We start from the raw sequence: 26,552 nt of genomic DNA on the forward strand, positions 1-26,552 counted from the left end.
AATCAATTAACTAATTGCTAAACTAGTACATCAAGCAACACCCTCCCTCAAATTAGGAGTGTGTAAGTTGACCAGTCCTAACTTGCCAAAGAGTGTGAAGAACATGGGCGGAAGCAGCGATTTGGTCAGGATGTCCGCAACCTGTTCAGTGGTAGAAATGGGAAGAAGATGAATAAGACCTTCTTGAAACTTGTCGCGTACAATGTGGCAATCGGCCTCCATGTGCTTCGTGCGCTCGTGGAACACCGGGTTGGAGGCAATGTGAATTGTAGATTAGCTGTCATAGTAGGTGCTAATGGGCTTGGTGAGAGGCATTCCTAAGTCCTTCAAAATGAAACTGATCCAAATATCCTCCTTAGTAGCAGCGGCGAGCGCCCGATATTCAGTTTCGGCTATACTGCAAGCAACTGTCACTTGTTTTTTGCTCTTTCATGAAACTAGGGCAGTGCCGATGTAGAAGCAGTAGGTTGTTACAGATCTTCTTGAATCAGGACATGCCGCCAAATCGGAACTTATTATAGGAGATTATGTCTTTATTATTCCGATTCTCTTGGTACCTATAAATATCCTTTTATATTGTATCATTCTACATAACTTGAATAGACAACACACTCAATAATATCCAAATCCTTTCTCCAATTTAGTCTCTTGTTTCTAACATGGTATCAGAGCCATGGTATCCTCCTTGAAGAGGATAGGTTGTTTTCCTTGTAGTGAAATCATAGTAGTTTTTGTATTTTTTTCTATGCCATTCTTCTTTTCCTTTTGTCACTCCTTTGATGTTTTTTCACCTTACCGACTAGCCTATTTTCTCTGTCTTGTGTTTTTTTTTTGTCGAATGATCAAACACCATTGTCATCCGCTGCTTACCTATTCTCATGAAGAAATCATATAGTTTTCGCTATCTTTTGGCAGTTCCGTCTGCGTTCTCTCGTGGCAGTTCCGTCTGCGTTTCGTCTGTGTTTTCTTGTGGCAGTTCCGTCAACATTTCTTTCCGGCAGTTCCGTCTGTGCTTCTTTCAGACAAGCGGCAGTTGTAACGACCCAACTTCCAATATGTCATGATCATACAAAAAGTAATATAAGGCGTTACTAACCTGTTTTCCTTATTTACTATTTAATATTGAGCCTTTAGTACAATGCCGCGTTTTGATCTTTAATAAAAAGTCAGAAAAAATTTGTTTACAACTCTTTAAAATCATACATCACATATCACCAAGTAATAATAATCACGTAATTAATAATAATAATAATAATAATAATAATAATAATAATAATAATAATAATAATAATAAGTCTTATACAAGTAAATCAAAATAAAGCTCAGATACAACACCTATCCCTCTGTATAAAATACTAATTTTAAACAAGCGAGGGAACTCTATGAAAGTAATTTAGCCCATAAGTAAAGTCAATAATCACCCGCAGCTTCGAATTGAGTCTTCGAATCTGTGTCATTGGAGTGAGAACAAACCACACATTCTCAGTAGGGACGAAAATACCATTAGAGCAAAGAAATACTTGCAAATAGAATTAGGTTCATTTTAAAAGTAGTTCATCCTTGAAATAATCTTTTGAAAAATGCCTTATGGAAAGTATTACTTTGAAAAGCCATAAAGAAACTTCTTTAGTTTACAAAATAGTACAGTGAATAGTTTAAAATTGAAAAGAACCACAAGCGTATCAAAAGGGCTTCCTACGTAATAACCTACTCCACTCAAATCTGAAACCGGGTATAGTTACAACATACACTCTCAAGCTTTCATCCAACACTCCGTTCAGCCTATCTCTTTCCATTGCCACAGTCTATCAGCATATCACTCAGCAATTAAGTATTAAACTCAATTTTTAGCAAACATTTCACTATCAATATCAAGTACAACTTTCAGCGTCACTACCACCAGCATGAGGGACCTCTCAGTTGTCAAACACAAACAAGACAAAGCAAGGCATACACAATTAGAGAGTACAGATAGAGCAATTAGGTCAATTAGCAGATAGATGCAATTACTCAATTAGGCAAACCCACAAATAAGATTCACACCCAAACAATACACACAAATGAAAATGATGCATGCCTGCCCTATGGCTGATGAGTCTCATCTGTCGGTTATAAAGCCAACCCGACAAGTCCTGGTAGCTAACCATGGACGGAACACCAAACACGGAGCATGTGGGACAACGCTGCAACCCTTGCATCTTACCCGCGTACCCGGAGTAGGGGACAATCTCACCACTACCTCTTACCCACGCGGTGTTACAGTTCTCGACCTGGAGCAAGCAGCGACAGAACACAACCCTTGCATCTTACCCGAAGACTTGAACTCTCCCGGAGCAAGTGGATAACACCACTGTATCTTACCCGGATTCACATTCAGAAACACATTTTTATTATCATTACAATTTATTTTCATACATCAATTCATTCACAATTCATACCCGGAACAAGGGGATAACACCAATGTATCTTATCCAATGTCCTTGTCTCTTACCCGGAGGCATATCACAATCAAAATCATATTCACTATCATTTCATAATCATAATCAATCTCATCATCAATCTCATTCTTAATCTCGTATTCAATCTCATTCTCAATCTCAATATTATTAAACTTGCCTATCGTCATCCTTCATCATCATATTTAATTACTATCCATCATCACAATCACTCTTAGTCTCCAGCATAACCTTCAAACTCACACTCCTATTCTCGAACCCTTGAATTTATATTTAAATTACTATTTTAAAGTCTCTGACTAATTAACAAAAATCTCTTTTCGGTATTATAAAAATTGAATAAGTTCAAATCATAAATCAATCAAATCATAGAAATCCGATTTTCCTTGAATTCCCTCAGAACATCCGTTTTTGAAATTTTAACCAAATCAACTCCAAATTTTTAGAAAAAATCCAGCAGCACCTCCCCCAAAAACTAGAGTCTGCCACCCATCACGGGTCGTTTCTTTTCAATCCTTAACACAACCAAAACCACCCTTTCAATTTAACAGTTCCAAATCCATTATTCAAAACCATTTATGATCAATTTCTATCCAAATTCCAAAATCAGTGCATTCAATCAATTTTACCAAAAATTCAGGAATAAACAACTCTAAATTCTTTAGAAAAATTTTAGCAGCACCTCCCCTAAAAATTGGAGTTTGCCACCCATTACGGGTCCCCTCTTTTCAACTTCAACTCAACAGAAACCAACGTTTCAAGTCAAAGTTTTCAAATCCGTCATTTAAGACCAATCATTATCATTTTAAATTAAAGGAAACTGAAATCCAAAGATTCAACTCATTTCATCCAAAAATCCAAAAATCAACCAATTCGGTAACAACACGAATATCAATCTCAACAGAAAAATCATTCACATCATAGGCATTAATCTATTTGCATTAATTTACTAAACTCATCAGGTATTCAAAACCCTAAAATATTTTCTTATTAAAACAAACCCCTACCTCGATGTCGCAATTAAAAAAATCGGAAGCGAAATTACGGCGAGACAGCTGGCTAGACCACTACTAACCACTCGACAAGTTCAACCATAGCAGTAGTCTTGCATTTTAACACAAATAGGACAGCAGCTACGTTAGCTCTCACAGCGGTAACCATAGTTACAGCAAAATAGAGGATCCAAATTGGATAGGTTAAAAGCAATTACTGCCCTGGAAATTTTAAAACAAGGTATATACCATAATCGACTCAGAACAAGCATAATAGTAACAATAAAATATGTAAATAGACCGTAATTAAGGAAAAGATCACTCCAAAAATAAAGAAGTAGCATCAGACTCACCGACAGCAACTCTAACAGATCCGTAATAGCACCAACGCCAATGTTCTAGATGATTGCAATAGGCAAACAGGTGAAGCAAAGGGGCTGAATTAAATTAGAGATACATGCTACCATGAGTAAAACAGGAACATAGCAGAGAACAAAACTTAAAACAGGAAAAGAGTGAAAGGAGTTATTGTAAACCCCGCTAAAATTGGTAAATAATTAGTCAATAATTTGAATTTCAATTAGGAAAGCTAAATATGCAAAACTAATATCAAAATAGGATAGAACTCGTCGAAACGAGAATTTTGATATCAATTTTGAAATTCGGCCTAAAATTGGGCCGAACGGGCCAAACCGGTCGAACTGGCCCTAAATCGGGCCCGTGGGTCCAATATATAATCATCATTTCAGCCTTTTTCCCATTATTTGCTTCCCTTCCAGCACTGAGAAGAGAGATTGAAGAGAGCAAAGCCACCAAAACCTTTTCAATTCATCATAACTTTCGATCTGGAACTCCGATTGATGAGCCGTTTGTGGCCACGTGTTTGTCTCGGAGTCCTCTTCAATTCTATATGAACAAAGTGGTAAGTTTCTCATCAATTTATTCCCAGTTCTCTGTGCCCCTTTTCTACACAAAAATTATTGAGTTTTTGGGTGATTTTGATAATTTTGGTGGTTTAGGTGCAAACTAAAATTGAATAATTATTGGGTTGCACTCCAATCATCAATGGGTACAGTAAGAACAACCTAAAACCTAGCCAATTTTTAATTTACTGATGAAAAATCTGAATTTGGATATATATGTGAATTAGGGGTGAATTGAGTTATATATATGCATTGGGTTTGAGTTGGGAGTACTTGGAGGCTTGTTGGTGATCAAGCTTGGTTTGGGCTGTTTTAACTGAGTTTGGAGGGGCTGTAATTTTGAGTTGTGAGGCTGCCTTGGGTGAATTAAGTGATCGGCTAAGGTATGGTTTAAGTTTCGCACGTTTAATATTTACGGTGTTGTGAAAACTTAGGTTAGAGGAACTATAGGATAAGTTGAATTGTTTGTTGTATTTAATGATTAGCCTTGTAATATTGTTGGAATAGATTTTTTGGTGGATATATATTGAAAGTATGAGGTGTGGAAGTTATTAATGGTGTGCTCTTATATTTATTTATGATGGATTAGGATTGGTATTTGTTAGTAAGGATATAGAGTTGTGTTGTGGTGGTATTGCATATGCTGTAACTAATTATGCAATGATCAAAATTGTATGAGACTAAATTTGGGCTAAAGTAGGGAATATAAGGAACTAAACTGAAAATTTTGGGACCTTTTTGTTAAATATACAATTTATGGCAAATTTTTAAAGTTAGGTTGTTAAATCTGTCCTACAGCAGAAAAGGTCAAACAGGGCAGTAAGTTGTTTGTCTTGCTGCAACTTCTACGAGTTGATTTTTGGAACAAAACTAATTTTGTTATAAAAATTGATTAACTTAATTTATTGCTCTAAAACTTCAGAATTTTAAGAGTTGAGGATTGGGAGTTGTGAATTTTTGAATAATGGTGGTCAAAGCTGAAAATAAACAGATTTCAGCAAGCTATCATCAACTTCCAATGCTTGTAACTCTTAGAATTGAATAGCAATTGGGTTGTAACTATGACACACTTGTTTCTGGATGAGCTAGGAGTTCCCAAACCAAAATTTAGCTTAATTGGAGTTTTGTAATAAAAGTTATTCAAATAGAAAGGTACTAAGCTTGTTGGTTTCTAAAACAGATTTTGACTCATTTTTACTTAACTTCCAGGTAATGTAACTTCTTCATTAAAAATGGTATTAACTCAAAACCAATTGAAAAAGAAACCTGGATGAGTAAAGTTTAACTACATTAATTTTTAAAGTCATTGGATTTAACTTAGATTTTATATTAAATTTTGAATATCACATGCTGCTGCTATTTTTCTGGTTTTATGTTCTGCAGAGTAGTCACAGTTTTTCCTTTATTCCTGAGGCTAGAGAAATCCAAAAATTATTATCTTTAGTTTGTTAGAAAGCTTATTTCAAGATAAACACCTGGACATAAAGTTTGCGCAATTTCGAGTTCATTTGTTATATTAAAAACAGAAAAGAAAATAGAGTGTCGAGGATGTCTTAGTGATAGTCATGGGTTCGAGAAGTTAAAGTTTAATCTTCGTGTGATGTGATTGATTTAATGTTAGAGTTGGATTGATTTTAAGATTATTTGATATTAAGAAGGTTGAGAAGAGTTTGATAAATAGTTTGGTAAGGACCTGGAAAGGGTAATCAAGATGAATTATAAGGGAATGATGATGAAAAATGTGAAAGGGAGGTTGTTAATAAAAGGAGTTAACATGCCATGGCTTGATGAATGATTAAATAATTATTATGACTATGAAATGGCTTATGAATGATGATATCTGAGATACGAGTTTTTCTGGGTAAAAACCGTGGCTCGCAACCACGTGTTCCAGGGTTGATTCTCGATACTCTGTTAACCCTACGTCGTAAGGGTGATCGAGCACGTATAATTTTCCGGGTATGGATAACCCCCATTGAGTGATTTATATGATGATTGAATGTGAACTCTATGCATAGACTCATGGGGATGCGCGACGGGAGACAGTCTAAGGTTTTCGGACTTGTCGGGTTGGCTGGATAACTGACAGATAGGTCCCATCAGCCATAGGATAGGCATGCATCATATGCATTTGTTTGTTTTGATTGCTATGCATTTCCTGGGTATGCCTAATTGATATATATCACATGCTATTTGTTATACTTGCTATTTGTACTATCTGCTCATTACTTGTGCGTGAACTTGTTTGGTTGCTTGTTTCTGTTGCATTATGATTGATGGAGGAAAAGGAGGAAATGGAAAAATGGTTTGGTGTTAGATTAGGATTAAAATTGAGTAAGTTAGATAGATTTAGAATACCTACCCCTATTTATAGCTTCTGTTTAGTATTAAGTTGGATAATTGTATAACGGAGTTCTAGGATTTCCTATGGCATTCTCATGACCTTATTTATTATGCGCGTGGCACTTTCACCATGCTGAGAACATCTGGTTCTCATTCCATATTGTATTATTATTTTTCAGATGTAGGTCGAGAGGCTCCTCGCTAGACGTCTGGATCCTGGGAAGCGAAGTAGTCTTTGGGTATATTTTGGTTTCTGTTTGTATATATATATATGTTTAGCTTACTCTCCAAGTAACTTATGTACGCTGCTCCTCTTAGAAGTTGAGAGAGAGATAGGAGTTACTTTGGTATTTTGGTGTATTTTTGGGATACCTATGTATGTTCATATGTATGTATATATCCTCTGGCCAGCCTTAGCTTCGCAGGTTGAGTCAGGGGCTAGTTATACTATTTTCTTGGCTTTCCTTTACATCTCAGTTTACCTTTATCTTTTTTCTATTAGGTTTCTTATATGCAAGTAATCCTATTCTTTGAGCATTGCGCTTTTAATTTTCGCGATTATTGTTTACCCATCTGTTTCAAAGCTCCTAGTATACTGTTTCTTTCATAAATATATGTATATTATTATTGTTTAGAGGTTCGTAATACTTTACTATCTCAGTTTTATGACTTAAGCATAAGATTTAGTATAGTAGGGCGTTATAGTTACAGTTTTGAAAATGAAAGAATCGGAACCAAAACGGCAATAGCTAAGAAGACACTCACCATCCTGCATTCTTCCCCTCTTTTAGTTTTATGGCAGCAGCAAGCACACAACCAAAACAGCAGCATTGTCAATATCTTGTGACAGTGACGATGGTTGCAGCAAGACAAGGATTCGAATTGGATAAGAATCAAAAGCAAACATAACTCTGAAAGATTCAAAACAAATTGAAGACCAGAATTGAATTAAAACAAGAACATAGCAGTTAAAAGCGATAAAACAGAACGTGCTAATAGATCAGAACCAAGGAGAAGAGCAGACCAGAATCCATGTAATAGAATCCAGAACCACCAGCAGCAGCAACAACATTCCCGAAACAGGACAGAATCAGAATGAGTAACGAAAACCTCTGAGATGTTTTGGCGACGTGGGCTGCATCATCGGTGACTGTAAAGCACAATGGCGGCGTCTTCCCTTTCTCAATGGACCAGAGCAGCAGAAACGGAGGGGATTCATCTTGCTTCTCTCTCGCTGCTGGCAAGGATGACGGATACACAGGCTTCGTTCACCACCTCTCATCTCTCGCTCCCTTACGTGACAGAAATGACCATGGAGACACGGTGGGATGGGGTTGAACGACAGTGCTGCAGCTCAGTAATGGCGACACGGTGGCAGCTCGCGAGGATGGCGACAGCAACCCACGGTGCTGACGGCGACAAGGCTAGTCGCAGGCTTCTCTTCTTCGTGCGTCTCACTCTCTTCACCGCGAGCTCCCTTTTTCCGACGCCTCTTCTTCGCGACGGCAGCTCCAAGCCCGCGAGCCTCTCAGTCACAAACCATCTCTCTTCGTCGGCGTTGGTGGTAGCAGCGGGATGGGTTCGACGGCAAGGTGTGGTGGCGCCGCGGCGAGGCGTGGTGGCGACGCCCTTCCTCCCTCCAGATCTCCTCTCTATGCGTGTGTGTGTGTGTGTGTGTGTGTGTGTTGTTACATTGGGAAAGAACGGGGCTGTGGCTGTTGGGTTTGGGGGACGGGTAATTGGATTAAGGTTTCAGGGTTAGGGTTTTTTCAATTTGGAAATTAAGGTTGTAATTTTAATTAAATTAGGGGATAGAGTATATCATTAAAAATCTAATTTAACCCCTTCAAATTACTTTAAAATATTAATTAAATTATTAATTTGCTAATTAACTCTCAATCATGTATTCTAATTTAGAATATAAGATAATATAATTAATTATAAAAATTAAAGTATTAAATTTTAAAATCTCAATTATTTAAACTAAATAGTATAAGATTCTTTTTCTTTTACAACTACGAAACCTTATAATTTAAATATAAAAAATTATTCAATAATTATGAAATTAAATAAAATTTCTATTTTAATTACCAAAATTTGATTTAATTATTCTCAATAAAATAATTTCTAAAAATAAAATCTCTCATAAATAAATAAATTTGAAATTATCTCATAATAAGATTTTTTTGAAAGTTTTGGGTCTTACCGCAGTTCCATCTGCGCTTCCTTTCGGCAGTTTTGTCTGCACTCGTTTTATCAGTTTACGCAGTTTTTTTTCTTTTTATTTCGTTGTTTTAAATAAGTTTCAAACTCAAGTTGTCACTTGAGTTTGAGGGGGATGTTAGAATATAATTAGAATCAATTAGTATTATTTAGTATATCTGAATATTTATTATAAGAGATTACGTTTTTATTATTACGGTTCTCTTAGTACCTATAAATATCCTTTTATATTGTATTATTTTACACTACTTAAATAGATAATACATTCAATAATATACAAATTTTTTCTTTAATTTAGTCTTTTATTTCTAACATTAATGATACCTACAATATTGTCTTGTGTTTTGGAAAATGCAACAAAGATTATAACATATTATCGAAAAAATTAAGAAATAGATTGAATAGATGTGCAAAAGGCTAAATGATGCTATAAAATGGTGCAGGACGGGCTATCATAGTGATGAAGTTGCATATAAGAAATGCATAACACAATGGACTCAATTTTTAATAGGTATTTATTATTTAATATGTTTTATTTTATTTTTTTGAATTTTTTTGATTTTTGTATTTTAAAAAATAAATGCACCTAGTACTTTTAATGTTATGAATACTACTTTTAGTTTTGGCCCTAATAGTATAGAATAATATATAATAATTCAAAAAATGTTTATTCCAAACTCATCGAATTTAGCATCCAAATAATATAAATATTTTAACATAGTTAAAAATTGTTAAAAAAATATATCTAAATAATTGAAAATAGATTTTTCTTTATCCTCATTGTTATACATGATATTCAACATTGATAATGTATTTTTAACTATATTTTAAAAATATTTGCTATCTTTTCGACTATATTTTTGGTCAAGTAATTGATGACCCTTTATAATTACTTTATTGAATTCAAAGAGTTAAACAAAATTAAAATAATAATAAAAAATTCTAAGATAATATTCCACCAAAGTAAAGACTTTTTATTTCGTTTACATTGGCAATTTTCTACTCTTAAAATAGGGAAGGGACACAAACTAGTGAAAAAATATTTTAATAATTTAATTCGAGAATCATATTGCATATAATAATACTAATAATATTAACAATGATTTTAGATAGTATAAAGTCTAACTTTATTTATCATAAACTTGTAATTACAAAGAAAGATGACTAAATACGGTGTACTTTATGCATTAATAATAATGTTGATAATTGGAAAAATAATTTGTTATGTTAATGTTGAATTTGATGGCTTTGTTCGTGATGATGAAAAAATGTGGATTCCAAGTATTGATGATGCCTACGATCTTAACTCATGTTATAGAAAATGCAACGAAGCCTATGATAGTAGATCATCGAGAAAATCAAGAAATCGACGACAAAGATGCAGAGAGTCTTGCAAAAGGCTAAATCGGTATATAGAATGGTGCAAGGAGCGATGTCGTGGGGATGAAGATGCATATAAAAAATGCATAGAAGCATGGATAAGCCAAATACAAAGAGGATATGGAAAAAATACTACACGTTTAAGTCTTTTTATAAACTAAATCTAACCAAATTAAATAAGAATATATATTTAGAATAATGTATGTTATTTATAAATGATTTTTGTTATATTAGACCAACTTTATTATTAGTTAGACTTGATTAATAAAAAGACTTAAATCTATAACATTATACATTTTGTAATAGATATTGATGAGTGCACGAGTACTTTATTAATAGTAAGTATTTAATATGTTTTATTTTTATTTTTTTTGAATTTTTGTGAGTTTTGTTTTTCCGAAAATAAATGCACCTAGTACTTGATGTGATATGATAAATATTACTTTTAATTTTGGTCCTAATGGTATAAAATATTATAAAATATAATAATTCAGAAAATATTTATTATTCCAAATTCGTCGATTTTGACATTCAAATAATATAAATATTCCGAGATAAGAATAAAAATTTGAGAACTTAAATATTAGCATTAACCTACTACGTCATTATACTACGTGGTACTTAATGTAATATGTTATTATTTAATTAATGAATTGAAATAATTATTATTTAACTTACGTTTTATTTTTTTAGTGATTAATAATTTAACATGACTAAAAAAATTATTTAAAAAATAGATAATTTTTTAAAAATAAATTTAACTATTAATCCTAATTTAAATACTTTGAAAAGGAAAGAGCATCATATACATCTAAATTAATACCTAATAAGTAATAATATGTGAAAGTGATTTTGAACCTTGACAGAATCACAATGTACATTAAAAAAGAAGTCAGTAGTCCAATAAGAAAAAGAAAAATAGTACCCTATAAAAGAGAAGGAAACCAAAAAAGACAAAATCTAATAATCTTAAACACAAACATAAATATTAACTTAAGTATAGAAGTACTTTGTAAATACATTTTCCATCATGGTTCATGGTTGAACGAACCAACGAGTCCTAGTTCTCATTACGATGTCGGAAATTCAGAAATACTCCAAATAGTTAGATCGTACAATAAAACATATTAACAATGATTATAAAACATTATAATTTGTTGTTGCCAGTAATATGTTAATTTATATTTAGACATAATTAGTTGGTGGATAGAGCGATGAGGGTCGCAGCAACCATGTTGAAGTTATAGTGAAATTGAAATAATTAAGCAACAAAAAATTTAACTATATAAAAAAATATTGGAGGAGAAATATTAAAATTTATTAGAACTTGAAAAGATATTATTATAATTAAAATTTAAAAAGATTTTATATGTAATAAATTGAATAAGCAAGCAGAGATGTAGTATGGGAATTTGTAAATACCTCAAAATATTACTTATTAACGATAAAAGATATATTTAACTTTTTCAAAAATAAGTAAAAAAATTTTTTTTTTCTTTTATCCTCATTGTTATACATAATACTTAACATTGATAATACATTTTTAATTTTTTAAAGTTTTTGCAATCTTTTCGACTAAATTTTGAGTCAAGTAATTTTATAACCCTTTATTACTTTAATGAATTCATTTTTAATGAATTCACTACTACTCTTAGAATAGGAAAAGGACACAAACCGAGCAAAGAATATTCTAATTAATTAGAGAATCATACTGTATATAATAATATTAATAATATTAATAATATTAACAATGATTTTAGGCTTATAAAAAGTCTAGCTAGTTTCATTTATCATCATGAATTTGTAATTATAAAAAAGAGAGAGAAATGACTAAACACAATATGTTTTATGTAATAATAATAATAATAAGGAAAAGTATACGTTACCAACTTGTATCTGCCAACTATTACCAACACAAATTAAAAAAAAATTAAAATAAATTTATATGGCTAAATTAGGTTTAATGTGGGGTCCATGAAAAACAGTTTGAAAAAGTAAGGAAAGGTTAAACGTGGATCAGGTTAACATCAAACTAGAGAAACCCAATATCCCAACCCTTTCACGCAACCACTTTTCGAAGAAACAACCGCCGAACGTCTCTATCGTACAATTGGCCAAAATTTTCAATCACCGGGACGCCGCCGTGTCCAGTCCACCAGTGACTGTCTCTCCCCCCGATTCCAATTAGATACAGCAACAATCTCGTGGAAGATAGATGCGACATACGTCCATGGTGGTGTCGTGAAACCGTTGTGCCGTGAACTATACCAGGTAATATCTCCGTCCCAATGTTAGTAACATCAATAAGAATCTGCAATAACCTATCCATTTGTGACACAGACCCTTCTTCGAGCACCGATTTTCATTGTATGTGTCTGTGTTGAAGGCGAGTGCATTACGATATGTCAATGGATACACCAATTTCTGAAGAGACATTGTACGGCGGTACGTATGACATGAGGGAGAATTCTAATTCAATCGACATTAATGTTCCGTGTTTGAGTGAAGATGACACACCACATGAAGAACAGGTAATTCTTCTTTTAGTAGCGTATTTGCTTAGGCCTTCCAGCAACTTTTTTTTAATGTTTTAAATCATGGGTTATTAACAGGGATTCAGATGTCTGAATAATATATAGCCTGGTTTTAAAATAGCTTTACCAACTTGAGAACTAAAATACCCACATCAAAATGGCAAACACATCCACAAAATAATCTCAATTTTTAATAAAGAGACATCTGAATAATTTATGTTACTAAAATATGTTACTCTTAATAAATTATATTATAACATGCTTTCAACGTGATTAACTTATATCAATAAAGTGCCTGCAACAATTTAAAATCTCAAAACTGATGAAAAAGTACTAAACAATTGACAACGACAACAACTTCGTCAACGAGGGTGACCACAGCGAGACTACACTAATCAATGTTTTTCTGTCTGCAAATAAGACAACATAGACATATGGAATAAGCTACAAATAACCACGACAAAAAAAAAATTGAATAACTGATCACTCCATTTTTATCAAAGAACTCATACAACACAGCATAAGCAACCTCTTTTGCATAGTAACAAGATCACCAAAAAAACACTTCAATACACCAACACCCAAGTTCGTTCACAGCCAAGAGACACAGACACATGTTTAATACTTCTCAGTTCAAAAAATGTAATAATCAGATTTACACCCCTATACAAGCACTTAATTTAAATGTCAAATACCCACTAACCTCGTAGTGTCGCGGTGGTGCCCTATGGAAGACACGCTTCTTTTCGGGCTCTTCTGCCAGTGAACGAGTTGCTGTTGGTGGCAGTAGCGACTAAAGAAAGCCACGGTATTACTATCGAACCCACACAGGCCTACAAATTCTGCCGCTGCCTGAGGAGAGAAGCGCTGGGTTATTGCGCCTTGTACAAGGGCAGACACCCAGATGTGCCTTCAAAGCTCCTCTGATTAGGACAAGTAACAGACCAAATCCTTTCGCAGTGAATACCGGACGGTAGCCTAGTCGTGATGGTCTAGCAGTCCGCCGCAGTTGCCTTTCCCTTGACGGCGGAGACCGACGGAGACGGAAACAAAGGAACTTACTTGGCCGTGGATGCGGATAAGGAAGGTTAAGAGACACGGTCCACCGTCAGTCAATTTGGGGCTATGGTAATTTAGGTTAACGTGGTAAATTAAGATTAAACTATGGTTAATTTAGATGTGTCTTTAGTTAGTGGATGGGCTTCATTTCCAGCCCAACTCAATGTTGGCAGATCTTGGCAGATACCAAGTTGGTAACGTAGCACTACTGTTATATTAATAATTAATTAATTTTAAATTTTTTAAATTTAAAATTTAAAAACTTTAAAAGATTAAGTAAACCTAATTAAAACTTATAAAAACGTTCATCTCCTCTCTCACATTAATCTACCCACCTCCAACAACTACACACACAGACCTCTCTCTCTCACCGTCAGCTCCTCTCCGCCTCCCCACCGCGACCCACTCCTCTTCTATCAGTTACAGCCAAGGGCGGTGGTGCGGTCGCAAGAGGCTCCAATCTGGCTGCATAAGGCTCCTAGGTTGAAGACAACAGCAGCCTTCTCCAATTGGATGATGTTGCGCTGAGAGGAGACCCCATCCTCACGCTCAAAGTAGAAGGCGTCGTAGGAGATAGTGGTGAAGAGTGATTCAACCATGCAGAGGCATTTGAAATAGTTCTTGAGGCATTCACGTTGCATGACAAGGGAGAGGTCCCTTCGCTCCACCATGTCCCTGCGGCAGTTGTTTATGGTTTCCAAAACGCTTTCAACTTTTTCTGCATCGCTCTCTGAATATTTTGAGTCGCAGTAATACAAAAAAAACATTTATTTAATATAAAAAAAAATTCTAATATTTAACAAAAAAAATATCTAGTTATATTTTAGTAAAAATAATTAAATATTTATAAAATTTTAAAAAAATTATAAAATTTTTAAAGAAATAGAGACATTCACATTTGTAATTAAAAAAATCGAAAAATATATAAAAACATATCAATTTAGTATGAAAAAGAAACATTCTAATACTTAGCAGAAGAAATATCCATGTATATTAACTGTAGAGATTTTAAATTCACGCAGAGATATTTGACTGATTTTTGGTTAATACCATTTTGGTTCCCTAGCATTGCTCAATAATTAAAGCATATATTGTGTGTGTTGCTAAATGTTAAAGTTAAATAGGTGTAATGATTCTTGGACTCAGGTTCATGCACGGGGTGAGTGGAGTGTTACGGTAAATTTTAAAAAGTTAAATTTAACAGTATTTGTATAGTTTTTTGGGGTGTTTGAGAATACTTTAAATAGTTTCGGAACGTTTTAAAATGTCTTAGAAGGTTCCAGAAAATTCTAGAGGGTTCTAGAAGACTCTGGAATGTCACAGAGTATTCTAAAAGATTATGGATATATAAAGGAATATGAAGAGTAGTATGGAATACTCTAGAAGTATTTAAAAAGTTGTGATAGGATAGATATTTGTAAAGAAGGTTCTAGATGATTAATCTAGACCGTCGATTAGATTTAATCTTAACCATCCATTAAGAGGTAGATGGCTATAAATAGAAGATGAGAGTGTGAATCATTTGTAACAAACAATTGAACAATAAAATGTTCTTTCCACCAAAATTTCATTTCTTATCTCTTGTATTCTCTTGTGTTCTTAACTTTCTTGCTAAAGTATTGAGAGTTAGGCTGACTTGATCTTAACTCAAGAAGTTGAATAAGTCCAAGTGTCAGCACGGTAACGTTGGAGTGTGTCCAAGGCTTGCTAATTAAATACTGTAATTAATTAAAAATTTGACACCAATATACCCAAAATAAAATAAAGAGAAAAATCGAACAAGTATAATTTTAGACTACTTTAACTATTAATCTATAAATTTTGATGCACTATTATATAAAACAATTATCTAATTGCATAACGTCACATTATAAAAATAATTACTATTTTATTAACGATGTGAATAATCATTTAAAATAACAGATATAATATATATAATAAATGTTCTATATTCTCAGAATATTAAAATTAAATTCTTAATCTATTAGCACAATCAAAACGTTTAAAATATTAGACATGTAAATAGAATGAACAATCATGCATGTAATGGACAATTTTGAAAATATTAAAAAATATTAAGGACATAAATAAAATATTTTTCCTTATGCTTCTAACTCAGTTCTAAGGAGGTTGAAGCATTAGCAGAGGCACGTGCCGACAGGAAAGCAGGAACAGAGCTAGAGAATCGTATAAGAGAAGCCGAGGAACATGAATCTATGCTGGTCCAGGTACCTAAAGAATTGAGGCAAACTTTAAGTAGAAAGGAACAACAGGTTTTGATTATTTTGTCATTCTATTTTCAAAGTCGCTTTCTTAGAAGATTGCTTTTAAATTTTAGTTACCATAGTGTTCCCCCTGCTCTCTGTTTTTCCTTTAATTATATCGCTTTCTAAGGATCTTACTTTTTTTCGTGTTCTTAAGTTTTAGAAACTATATTTCTACTTCTGGCATCATTTGGCTTCTCTTTTATAGGCAAGTGAGAGACGGTGTGAGGAATTGATTACACAAGTCCCAAAATCAACATGGCCGCTTTTAAGACAAATTGAAGCTATGTAGGTTAGTGCATGTGATCTAAAAATGATGTTTTCACTCAATTTGATCTCTACGTACATGTTAAAACCCTAATTTGTATGGATTTATATTAAGTGAAAATAACTTTTGTCACATTATTCACTCATCACACATTTATTTTGTCAAATTAAGTGTCACGTAGATACACACTGTGTCAATTTAATATGCCACATCAGCTCTCCGTTAATGAAAATAATTATAGAGACAAACATGAGACACGATCTAATATTTAGAGGTGTTAATTGGATAACTAAAAATTTAGAGGTTAAAATTAAGACTGAATCTAAATTTCAAGAGTCAAAATGGTTTCAACTCGAAGATATCAAATTTTCTTTTATTTTGAATTAACGCTTCCTTACATTATGAATTTGTATATCTCGAACTATATTTATGTCATACATACGTGTTATTGTATATGTATTTTATCAAATTTTGTTTGGTTTTTATTTTTATTTTATTTTATTTTTTGTGTAAATTAAAAAATAATGTTACTAATATATGAATGTTAAAAACATGTTAAATTGATTTTGTAAAGGTTAAAGAATTAGTTGTTATAAAAGACGGGTGTATAAATAAGTATGCACTAACGTACTTCTTAATTCATTTTTTTAAAATATGTATAACAATAAGTGAGAAGTTAATCAATATGATAATTATTTTATATTTTAACTAAGAGATTTTAAAATTGAGTCTGGATACAAAAAAAATATGCTTTTTATAAGTTCTACATAATTAGGGTTATTTTAAAAAAAAGAAATTTGATTTTGGAATAGAAAATGTATTTGGGACAAATCGACAAATTTAAAATATAAACAATATTTTTATATTAAATGTTAAAATTTTTAAATAAGGGTTTGAAATTCATTTGAAATATTGATGTATTTTTATGTGAAATTTACCAATTATGTTATTTTCGTTCCAAATCTATAGGAAAAAATTTTAGCTACTTAAAGGATTAGTTATAGTAAAAGAATATAAGTTTAATTATTATGTTGGTTCCTATAGTTTCATGAAATTTTCAATTAGGTCCTTATACTTTTTTTCTTTTTAATTGGGTCCCTGTACCAATTTTTTTTTTCAATTAAGTCTCTCTTAGTAGTAATTGGCTTAATTTTATAGGGACCTAACTAAAAAAATTGGTGTAGGGACCCAAATAAAAGGAAAAAACGTGTAGGGACCTAATTAAAAAAAATTGGTGTGAGGACTCAGTTAAAAGGAAAAAATATACAGGGACCTAATTAAAAATTTCGCAAAACTATAAGGACCAACAGAGTAATTAAACCAAGAATATAAGATTAATTATAGACAAATTTAAGATAGAATTAATGATTTTCTAAATGTGTCCCAAATCCATCTGAAGTTATTGCATATATTTAGATAAAATACAGATGAATTATAGTTTTGTCCAAAATATGTTGCTAATCTATTTAAAAATTTTGGCGTCATAAAAAAATTGTCGCTAAAATCTGAGACAAAATTTAGATAAATTTATGATAGAATATATTTTTTCAAAATCTCCACTAAAGGTTGTTTAAAAATTGTCTTTAATTTGTCCAAAATTAAAAAATCAATCAGACGGAATAAATTTTATCTGAAAAAACCTTATTTCTAGTAGTGACATGGGCTTGCACTATGAAACTATCAGTGTCATAAAGTTAGGGTTATAATAGATAGGACAGGGTGTATACTTCATCATATGTATATATTCTCTTATAAACATGTACATTATATATTAGGAGTGAAAATTGCGCGAGTAGGGGTCGGGTTGCTAATTTGCTATGACTGGGTGGAAGCAGGATAGATACCCACATGTGCGATCATAATCCCTAATAAAAGCTTCTATCATCCTAAATAATACTTGCTATTATAATTATCCACGATGTGTAAAAATATTTTAGTTAAATCATGTATTTTCTATATTAGTGAAATATAATGATTATAGGAAAAAAGAATGTGAATATATAAAAATTTGTGGTGAATAATGCTACACAGTCAGAATAATAGCATAATTCATATACATTTATATAGAATTGTGGAGGTGGGAAGAATACTATATTAATATATGAAAGAAAAGCAAGCATTAGGCAATTTTACCATAAGTAACTTGTGATAAATATTAGTGTGCTCGTTTTTATACTCTAAAAAAAATCAGAATATACTATATAGTTCATACATATTTGCTGATTTTTTTTTTTTTTATTTGGATGTTCAAATAGCTGTGATATTCCCTATTTTATTGCAACTCCAGAAAGGGATTGTCACAGATTTGGAAGAAAAAAAACAGAAGAAAAAGTATTTGCTTAGATACCAAAGTAAAAGGGATTTTGAAGAGAAAGGAGGAGAATATGAAAAAGCATAGTTTTGTACACAAAAGCATAGTCTTGAATCAATTGAAAAAGCTGAGTCTTTTTATTTCTCACATTTTTAGTGTCACGCGTTTTTTTATTTATTTTTTTATTACGGTGCATTTTATAACTACTTTGACTATAAGAGATTGATATTTAATTTGGTGTGAATTCTACTAAATACTAATTTTTATTGATGAATTTTTTTAAATGATATTCACATATTTTTGTCAATGCTTTTGATTGTGCATATAAAAGCACATACCAGATTTTTTTTTCATTTGATAAGGATATAGCATGCTTTAAAAACGTAGCAATAGATTCAAATCTAGATACATTTAAGAAAGCGTGGCTATATCTTCTTCTATCAGCACGCTTTTGAAGTGTAGCCAAAACTAACTTTATGGGCACGTTTTAAAAGCATGATTGTATATCTAACTTTTGGCACGTTTTAAAAACGTGGCTATAAGATTATACATATGGCTCTCTCTTAAGTGTGGTAATAAATAAAAGTGTGGCAAAAAAAAGCATGTCAATAGATCGACTAAAGTATGATGATAGAACAACTAGCACACTTGTAAATGTGACTCTTTCAAAAGCGTACCGATAGCTTAAAAAGCATAACAAAAAACTAACACTACACTTTTCGACAAATTTCAAAAGCGTGACAATAGACTGTTTTTCTTATAGTATCATGACACTCAACATTAATATTATCTTTTCAACTATTTTGATTCATATAGTTTGGTGACTCTTCATTTAAACTTATTAAATTCAAAAATATATCTAATTAAATATAATCAAAATAATATTGTCATGAAATTTTTTTATTTGGTTACATGGGTAAATTACCCTTCTCAGTATATTAAGGAATACTTTAATTCAAGAATAATATTATATATAATAATGTTGAGGAATATTTTATAAGGTTTATATGAACCTTAGTAGTGCATCATAAATTGGTAGTTGCAAAACAAAAAAGGAAGAGACATATGGCTAAAATTGGTATGCCTTATGCCCTAGTAATAATGATAATTGGAATAATTATTTGTTCTACTATTGCTGAATTATTTCATGACAATATTTGTCGACACCTTTAAGTTTTTTTTTTTATGAATCCAAGTCTAATCAGTTTAAATAAGAATATATAAAATAATATTATCTATAACTAATTTTTATTATGTTAGACCAACTTAATTATTAACTAAACTTGATTAATAAAAAAATTTAAATGTATAATATTATTCATTTTACAATAGATATTAATAAGTGCACTTAGTACTTTATTAATGGTAAGTATTTAATATGTTCTATTTTATTCTTTTGAATTTTTGTGTTTTGTTATTTGGAAAATAAATGCACCTAGTACTTGATGTGATATGATGAATACAACTTTTAATTTTGATCATAATAGTATAAAATACTATAAAATATAATAATTCAAAAAATGTTTATTCCAAGTTCATCGAATTTGACATCCAAATAATATGATTATTCTAACATAAGAATAAAGATTTGAGAACTTAAATATTGGCATTAACCACTACACCAAATTAGATGAATAGCTTCACTTATTTTATGACCCTTATTTAAACAGTCGTTATTAAATAAAATAGTGACACTTATTTATATAATTTTTTCAGCGTCACTAGCAATTTATTTCTTTCTCTCTTTTTTCTTTTTTTATTTTCTATTTCTGATAACCATTTTTATTTTTTTAAATGAAATTGGATCGGTGCTTGTTAAACGGCACCGTTTTGGTTTTTTCCCCAACGTTCAGCCCTCACTCACCCCCTGTTCATGAATCACTATCTCTGAACTCAAGCAAAGTTCAAAATCACCTAGCCAAAACCCTAGGTTCTCCCTGCAACGATTCTGAGACAGTGTCGCCGCTGTCCGTAATGTCATCTCCGCGTCCTCTCTTGTAGCTCGGCGTCCTCCTTCCCACTGTCCCCGTCCTCCTTCCTGCTGTCCGCGTCCTCCCTGGCTTCTCTGTTCGAGGTTGGAGTAGCTCATCGCCATGTTGCCGCCGGTCTCCATTCGTGTCTCCACCGAAGGTTAGTCGCACTACTTTCACTTCTTCGGTTCTTCTCTTCCTTTTATGCTCTATTTGCTAATTTTTTAATGTGAAATTGTGAATGGATTAATGTAAATCAAATAACCTATACATGATTGTTATTCTTTGGTACTGTTACTTGTGATTTTAAATTTTTCATTGATTCTTCGTCTGAGAGATCATGCTTTGTATCTTATTATATGGAGGATTGTTTTGTTGGAAGCTTTAAATTTTGTTTGTTTTAAAATTTATTTTGATTTTACTTGCACACAACCTGTTCGATGAAATGCTTCAACTAAAATTATGGCTGACTTGATGCATTTCTAATTAGAAGGATAGATAATAGTAAAATTGATGCACTGATATGATAGACCTCTCCTCGTCATCTCTCTCTGTTTCAAGGCTTCAAGCTCTCTCTTCGACAAGTAGCACTCCTCCACTGTAATAATATCCCCTTTTAGAGTGATTTTAATTTCATTTCTATTGTTTTTCGCAGTGGATTACAAGATTCTTACTCACTTTAATTCTTCACTTCAGAAAGGTATGTGTGCTTTATCCTTATTGAGTTATGGTATGTAATGCTTCAATAATTTCTTTCTTTGCCTTTTTAAATAGGAATTTATTGTGTGCTTTAATTATATGATTAATTTTTGAAGCATGAATTTGTGATTATGGTATGTAAGCATAATGCATTGTTGTCTTTAACTTTTGTGCAGATTTTGTTGTCGGCTTTTGAGTGTCCTCATTGTGGTGAGAGGTGAGTTACTCTTTATTGTGAACTGTGTTTATTGGCTACAATGTGATTGCTTGCTCTAATTTCATTTGATTTTTAATTAGAAAACAAAATAAGATAAGGCATAATGGAAATTACATAGAAACTGAAGAAAAAGACTAAGAAAAATTACATGGCAATGATGCATGATGACCAAGACTAAGAGAAACCAAAAGAGGATATGCATGGATACAGTAAAGTGGTTCATTCAAAAACTAGAGGATATTCTCAAATTTCAGTTTCTAATCATTTAATATTTTTCAAAACATGCAAAATCTCATAGTTCTATTGTGAATATAGTATATGCTGAATATATTCATTGTGTTTCAATTATAAGCTTATTTACTTCTGTAACACCCTAACTACCAAAGCTCACGCTTCCGGCTGCGTGACTCTGATAGCTCGAACATTACGACGACGCTTATACTATTTAATACTAAAATATGAGCCTGTTTAAAATTTTAAACCGCAATACCGCTCCCAAAAATACTTTCATTCGATAACGTACATCCATAAATACCATACAACTTACAAAACTCATCAGGAGTACATCCACACACACACACACACACACACACACACACACACACACACACACACACACACACACACACACACACACACACACACACACACACACACACACACACACACACACACACACACACACACATATAATGATATTACAAGCATTAACTAAAACAACTCCTATCCCTCTTACAGAATATATCAAGATAAAGGCGAGGGTACAATAAATCATAACTAAAATAATACAGAGCATCACAACAATAATTAAATAAACTCTTCGTGACTTCTGCAGCCATATCCTGAAAGGAAAAAAATGTAGGGGGTGAGAACATCATCCTCGAAAGGGTTCTCATCAGTAGAGGGCTTTTGGGAATTACTGTAATAGGATACATGAAGATAAACCGTACAAGTGATTAATAACCGTCTTATGCCTCTTTTCAAAAACAACGGTTTACAATAAGAGTAAAGTCGGAAATCTTTTCTGAAAGAGGAACCGTTCAATTCTCAAAAACTCAAAAGCCTTTCAAAAAGGTTTATCTATACTAAACCAAAGTAGAATTTCATATTTTTTTCAAACTAGAAACACAAAACCGAAACCAACCATCGGTCTATCTCATTTTAACCATGGCCCTAGGCCCAAACAATCCAACCAACAACCAATCACCACAATCCAATAGCGTCCCAGTTGCAAACACAGATAGGAAGTTCAAGTACAAACAAACAATTACATCAAGTAGAACAATTAGCAGTTAATCACAAAGGCAAACCAAGTACAATATGCACACCCAAACAATGTCACATAGATGCATATGATACATGCCTGTCCTAGTGGCTGATGATACCATCTGTCGGTTACCAAGCCAACCCGACGTGTCTGGTAGCTAACCCAGGCACAGTCTCTCTGCTGCGCATTAATATCATTAGAGGGAATATGTGTCCTGTCACCATTAGAGGGTATCTGCGCCCTGTCGCCATTAGAGGGTATCTGCGCCCTGTCGCCATTAGAGGGTATATGCGCCCTGTCGCCATTAGAGGGTATCGGTGCCCTGTCACCCTTACAACCAGAGAGAAAACACAAGCATACTCACATACAACATTCATCCCAGCCATCCGGCTCACGGTTCAATCCAGAACCAGCCAATTTATCAATAAATACAACCCTTCGGCTTAACTTCATAATTTATATCCAGCCATACGGCTCATAACTCATTCGGCAATCAGCCATAATTCAATAGCATAGACAGCCATTTCGGGTTATAACAAAATAGCAATTTCACCATTCAACATCATCAATTTCATAAAATCGATATTTAAGCCATAAATCACTTTTCTCAATCCATTCACTTTGAAATCAAGTTTCAACTCTTTTCAGCCTTGGCTTTAAGGATCTCATCTCTCAAATTATCTCAGGCTGATAAGCCACTTTTACTCAAAGTAAGTTCCCTTTTTAAAACAAAGTCACTTTCAGCTTTCTCTTTCTAAAACTTCTATAACCATGGTAAGTTAAGGATTTATTTCAAAGTATTCAAAATCATCCATCCAATAATGGAATTTTATAACAAAAGTTTCTCGGCAGAGTCTCAAGTCTTTAGGGAAGGTCAATCTATATCAATTCCTTAAAATTCATTGAAACTCTTAAAATCATAGATTCTTGGCTCAAGTAAATAAAACTGAATTTATTATGAAACCGAACCATACAAAATCACAAGTTCCCATCCAGTCCAAAAATCAACTCATTTGAAACAGAACTGGCTCATTTGAATCAAACCACTTTCAGATTTCTTTTTGGAACCCATTTTTTTAACCTCTTCCAAAATGCCTCAAACTTAATTACTCAATCAAAAGTCTAGTTTCCTTTAAAATCACTAAAAGCTCCTTTTTATATTGAAATCAATATTAGACATCATTCTTTCCTTCAGTGATTCAAATGGTAAAAATAGTTCAATTTCTAAATAAGCTAAACTCAAGGCATTAGGTTCATTAAATAAGTTAAGCTTGAAAACATAAATATTCTCTTAATAAATCAAATAATACAATTTCTCGAATCCAACCCTTTTTAAATAACTTTTCAAACAAGACTAGGATTTTGTAGAAATTTCGGCAGCACCTCCCCTAAAACTTTAACTTTTGCCACCCGGTTCGAGTCCCAACTAAACCGTTCCTCATTCCTTTTCAACAGCTCAAAGCCAGAAATCAATTCAAAAGCAAGCTAAATCCAACAATCAACTCATTTTCATATCTCAAGGAAACCGTTTCAAAATCAAATCAATATCAACCGATTTAACATATTTCCAAAGCTTTAAAGAAACGGTTCAGCAACCAATCATTTATCAAAACCAAACCAATTAAAGCAAACCAGGCTGAATTTCAAAGAGTATTCTATCTTTCACATTATCAAGAGAGTCAACTCAACTCAAATCAATTCCCAACGGATTGAACTCAAATTACAACTCTTTAAAGAATCAACTTCAAACATTCCATTTCACAAAGCCGCAAAACAAATTCATCCAAACAAACATTCATAATCTTTCAACACAATCGAATAATACATAAGGCCAATACAATCACCAAATACACATTTTCTCACATCAGTATCCATATATAATAATTCCAATATAAAATATAATTTTCGGAAAGCGCCCCCACCTCAAAACGTTGAAACCACATCCCAAACTCGTTAACAGACTCCTTTTCGCTCAGCCCGAAATCATCGGCAATCAAAATCTCGGCTTTGCTTGCTCTCTCAAAAGTAGAAACAGCTATAAACGGCATAAACAAACCAGGTTCTAACTCCTAAAACCATTAACATCGCAAATACTTTATTTCACAGAACAGAACACCAACGCAGGGCTTTCGAAACCAGTTATACTCACCGAATTAACAAAACGAAGCAGCTGCGATTTCGAACCGACCCGGCAACAGCTCCGATAGCGGCCAAAAGCTCCGGTGGATCAACTATAATAACCACGCAGCATCAAAACCTTCTTAAAACCCAAAAATGACAAGAACCACAAATTTAAAACCCTTACAGTCAGAGTGTTCTCCAGCGGCAGAGGCTCGGTCATAAACTTAGGCAGCGGCCCCAGCAGTCACCTCACGCAGCAGCGGCGATGAAAGACCCCGACAACTGCGACTGCACAACAATGTAATGACCATAAAAACACAGGAGTAAGAAGGAATGAAAACCAAATGCAAGGACTTTTACCGGCGGTGGTTTCAGCGGCCACGGCGATTTTCTCCGGCGGCCATATAGTGGACCACAACCACTGCAGCAGCTAGGAGGGTGGCGGCCTTGGTGGCAGTTTTTTATGGCGAAGGCAGTGGGATGGCATAACAACCACCACCATCACGCCTCATCCTCACGGCGCGTCTCTCTCTCTCTCGAGCGACTGGCGACTGTGCGGGCTAGAGGTGAATGCGCGACGAGTAGCGGCGGCGACGGTACCGTGCTCTCCTCCGGCGACGTCTTTGATGGCAATAGCACGGTTCCTCTTCTCGGTGGTGGCACTGACTCGCGCTCGTTCTCTCTCCCTCTGCTGGCCCTCGATGGCGGCCATTCCAAGGGAGACGACGAGCAAGGATGGCAGCGGCTCCTCGCGATGGTTACTCTCCTTTGTTCGGCGGCGGTAGTGGCGGGACGGCTTGATGGAAGTCAGAACGGGCGGCGGCTCTACACAGCGCGGCGGCAGCGAGCTCCCTGCCCCTGGCCGGCGCATTCTCCCTTCTCTCCGTTTTCTGCTTCTGTTTCCTTTCTCTTCTGAAGTTGTTGTGTTGCAGGTCTGCTAAAGGGAGGAAGAAAGTGTGGCGACTGCTAGGCATGGGAATTAGGGTTTCATCATTTAGAAAACTAGGGTTTGTGTTAAGCTAGGGGTAGTTTAGGTAATTTCAAATAAATGTAGGGATAATATAGTAATTGAAACTCAAATTAAATCCAACACTAATGTATATAGAAAAATACTATTTGCTCATCAATTTTACAAATTATTTTTAATAAAAAGCCCAAATCCAATAATTAGAAATAATATACTTAGTCTCTTCATTTTTCAAAATAGCAGTAGTCATATCTAAAATATTAGTTACTTAGTCCAAATCATATAAAATTCTTATTATTTCATAACTGCCAACTTTATAATTTAAATATAGAAAATAATCCAATAATTATAAAATTGGATAATAATCATAACTTATCTCAAATCCAATAAATCAAAACTTGCCTTAATTATCTTTAATAAAATAATTTCTGAAATTAAGGCTATAAATAACCATATGATTTGAGATTTGATCATAATAAGACTTTTCAAAAGTTTTGGGTCTTACAACTTCTAGAAAACAATAATGCCTTCTGGTTCCCAACATGTGTTTTGGTTATT

At 33.3% G+C, this 26,552-nt stretch overlaps 1 long non-coding RNA gene across 3 annotated transcripts; it reads right to left on the reverse strand.

The window, feature by feature from the left end:
• Positions 1-1,222: 1,222 nt before the first annotated feature.
• Positions 1,223-8,511, reverse strand: LOC140180836 (uncharacterized). 3 transcript variants are annotated; one of them, XR_011874836.1, is made up of 5 exons: positions 7,739-8,435; positions 7,480-7,625; positions 3,802-3,885; positions 3,464-3,670; positions 1,223-1,448 (listed from the first exon to the last, which is right to left on the reverse strand). It is a non-coding gene; the product is annotated as an uncharacterized lncRNA (long non-coding RNA). The 3 variants fall into 3 exon arrangements; XR_011874834.1 differs by lacking the exon at positions 3,464-3,670 and having other exon boundaries at positions 3,802-4,354; positions 7,739-8,511; XR_011874838.1 differs by lacking the exon at positions 3,464-3,670 and having other exon boundaries at positions 7,739-8,448.
• Between the last annotated feature and the right edge of the window lie 18,041 nt (positions 8,512-26,552).

Source organism: Arachis hypogaea, chromosome 2 (assembly GCF_003086295.3).
Source record: "Arachis hypogaea cultivar Tifrunner chromosome 2, arahy.Tifrunner.gnm2.J5K5, whole genome shotgun sequence".
In the NCBI taxonomy this organism is placed as follows: Eukaryota; Viridiplantae; Streptophyta; class Magnoliopsida; order Fabales; family Fabaceae; genus Arachis; species Arachis hypogaea.